This window comes from Acanthisitta chloris, unplaced genomic scaffold (genome assembly GCF_000695815.1).
Source record: "Acanthisitta chloris isolate BGI_N310 unplaced genomic scaffold, ASM69581v1 scaffold16318, whole genome shotgun sequence".
NCBI lineage: Eukaryota > Metazoa > Chordata > Aves > Passeriformes > Acanthisittidae > Acanthisitta > Acanthisitta chloris.
In genome coordinates, this window is record NW_008687729.1 from 15,715 (window position 1) to 19,366 (window position 3,652).

A 3,652-nucleotide genomic window follows, 5' to 3' on the forward strand; every position below is an offset into this window, starting at 1 on the left:
CACAGACGCTATTTCCTCTTTTAAGGTAATAGTCTTTGTATTTGAGGTAGTCAGTCTTTACACAGATCTTTGTGCGTGTATGATGATATTCTTGATTGTTAGGGCCTGAAGATGACTCTGAGTGTACCCACATCAAAAAATTGTCAGGTTTTACTGCTGTATTTGTAGAACAGTGCAATGTGGTTTAGCACTCATATTGTTCTCCTTCCTATAGACAGAGGCTTGTTGTAATGATGCTTTGCATAAATTTGATTTTGTTCTGGTACTATGGCACTCTCTCAATGATTAAAGCAGTACTTTGAAACAATGGTTTGCATTGAAATAGTCTTGAAAAACTTTATGGAAATTTGTGTGATCATTTATTATCTTATTATAATAAAAAATTATCATGATTAGACATTAGTTTAGCCATGTACTTAGTACCATGTATGATCATTGTGGACATGGTCTGTTCTAGTATTGTGATAGGCCACCACATCATGTGATCTGATTGTTGAGTTTACTGAGCTTCACCCTGAAAGCAGGTTCATCATGCTGTCCATTTCTGTTGAGAAACATTTACAAATATCTCCTCTTTAGTGGGAAGTTTTCCTCTTAATTTATTTAGGGTTAGTTTATACCTGTTTAGTCTATCAGTATTATTCTTTATTTCAAACAGCTCCCTCTTGTCTTTGGCATTGACCCACGCTATAGTTACAGAGCACAGTTTTATTCCATTCAGACATTGTTTTGTTCAGTTACCTGAGCAATTTTTCTCCCTGCTGAAGTTGTAGGCTCCCATTCATCACTCTCATCTGAGTGGTCCTTCTCAGCACCTGACATGCTTCCTCTTTTCTTTTATCAATAATTAGAGAACAGTGTATTCTACTATTGACTTGCATGAAGATTGTTTTCCCTTCTTCTACTGAAAACAAGTTTAGAGGGTTTGGTGCCTACTGTAGTCAGTCACCATGCAGTCTAAATTCACTTTTCTGCCTCTTCAAATAGATTAATCCTACACTTGGAATAAGGATTCATCTTCACATTGAAAGGCATGTTCTTGGCCATCATGTTTAATCCTGTTCCTGTCCTTTCAGTCCGCAGGTTCATTCATTTCTTCCTCAAGTAATGTGGTCCTCCTTTCCATTGAAAGAGATGCTGAGAAGCAATCTTTGGTTGCTAAACAAAAATTAGGTCACTCCCTGGACCTGTATTCAAGGAATTCAGTACTGAAGTATGAGAATGCTGTGCAGAGTTAAGACCACGTCCATTCATGTGCATTCCTGTAACTTCTGATAAACTGTATTTCTTACAGGCACAACCTCTATATATTCTTTAATTATTTTCCATACCTTCTGCCTTGTGCCTTAGTTGCAATTTCTCTAACCTCTGTTTTTTCCAGGGAGGTAAATTGTATTATAACCATATTATTTTTAACCCCTTTTTGGGGGGGAAAAAAAAAAAGGAAATCTACTGAAAAAAAATTTGGATTTTGATAGTTCAATTTCCATATCTATTTCCTTCAATACTTGTTTCACTTCCTTGCTTGTTAATTAACTTTAGAGTTACGGGTCTGTGCTTGTGTCACCTTTTTCCTCTTTCTTGGTGTTCTTTGTTAATCTCTGTGCATATCCCACTGCTGTTTTTTGATGGAATTAGAAAAAAATCCCTTTTAATGAATTTATAAGCTATTCTGTGTGGACCTAATCCTGTAAAGACTAGCTAGATTTTTGTGAAATATGCACTCATAGGGACCTTGGGTTTGCAAGAGGCCTTGGAGTTTTTGTTCTCTGAAGAAGTAATTTTGCTAGCGGCATGCCAGAGGCCTTCTTTGTTCCCCTGCCCCCATTTCCCCTTTTAACAAAATTTACGCAACTTTCCATAAGTATGTTTGCAGATGGGCTTTGCCTAATCCATGCTGCAAATGCTCTGAAGAATATGGGCCAAAACGTGCAGAGGAGTGGCAGGAATTCACAGCTAGATTAGGTCTATGGTATTTCCTCTCTCAGCAAGATGGTCCTAGATTAAATACTCGTAAATTTTCAATAATTTAACATAATTATAGCTTTACAGGAGGTTTTGAAACCTTCCCTTTCTTGCTGAAGAATCTGTTTTCTGCATTCTTACATCCATCCAAAGTCTGTTACACTACTGCAGCTCACTTCTCTATCACGTGCCTTCCCAGTTGCAGATAGACATCATGGCATTTCTTTTGTTTGGCATTTTCATATTTGAATTTTTGCCAGGTTTTTGACAGTTTCATAACTGACCTTGAACAGTGACATTTATATAATGCCTAGTAACGTCTCTTGAAAATGGGCATAGTTGAGACTGCTTTAGAAAGCACAAGATTCACTATCCAGACTACATGGCCTTTACTCTACTTTTCGAGTCTGAATGACATCTTTGCATGATTTATGGGAAGACATGGTAATGGTCAGTGTGCCACTGAAAATGAGTCACTACCCATTGCAGTGCTCTGGTAATGTGGTAAAAGGTTAATGATTCCCCAAAGTATTTAAACATGAAAAAGGCCTTTTATATTGGTATAAACTTGTATGTCTTTGCAGGAGCTATTTTGATTTCAGCTGGGCTTCTTTTACATGGAGGAGCTTACTGTAAAGCTGACTAGAAGAGTAAGATCTCTGGCACATTTCTACTTTGCTTGTTATAACTTGGTGAAATTCATGAGTGTGCAGGAGATTATATTAAATCAATAAGGAAGTGATTTAAAGAAATTTGATAAAAATCAGATGTGATTTTTATCTGGTCAAGAAGGCTGCCTCAAACTGAGATTTGAATCTATTCTGTGAGAATTTAGAAAGAGCTAACTTATTAAAGGGAACTATGTGCACTTCTGCTTCATGTGTTCTGAAATAACCTTTTTTCCATTTGTGTCTGAATTTGCTGTAAAACTGCAAGGTATGGATTTTTGTTCCCAGAGGTGCTGTAATACTTTAGGATTATATGAGTATAGTTTGGTAGCTTTTGCTTTTCTTTTGGATGGATCTTGGCAAGTAGGACTTCTGAAAAATAGGTGCTTGAATTAGGGGTGTGATTCAGACAGGACCTGCTCACTCTTGTTCCTTGTTTTAGAATGTAAAATGCTTCTGAGGTTTTTCTGCTGAATAAAAAAGACAGAAATAGGGGCTTTTATAGGGTCTATACATAGCCTCATACATTGTATTTTTCATTGGGATATTTGAAATTAGAGTTTTAGTTTTATATGTATTTAACTGATGGTGTGTGAAAGTGTGCAGTTTATTTTATATAAGCAGCATTTTTCCTTTCTAAACAGATTTGCTCATTTTCCAAAATTGCATGGCATTTAATTCCCATAACATAACCTTTATTTTCAAAATTGTGATTTGTGGCTAAGCTAAAAAGCTGAATCTGCATCCTTTCTGCTGAGAGATGTGCCATTTCCTTACGCTTCACTTCAGCTTTGCAGTATTTCATTGTACCTTTGCATAGGCCTGCACAGTTTGAAAAAAACACATCTATATCAGACAGCAGCTCTCATACCCAGCAGCATTCTTGGTTTCTTCTTACTTTCTCTGGTCTCTGCAACAGGTGTCATTTCTTATCTTTGCATTGCATAGAATGGATCACAGAATGGTTTGGGTTGGAAGGAACCTACCTGGAATTTCACCTAGTTCCAAACCCCCTGCCA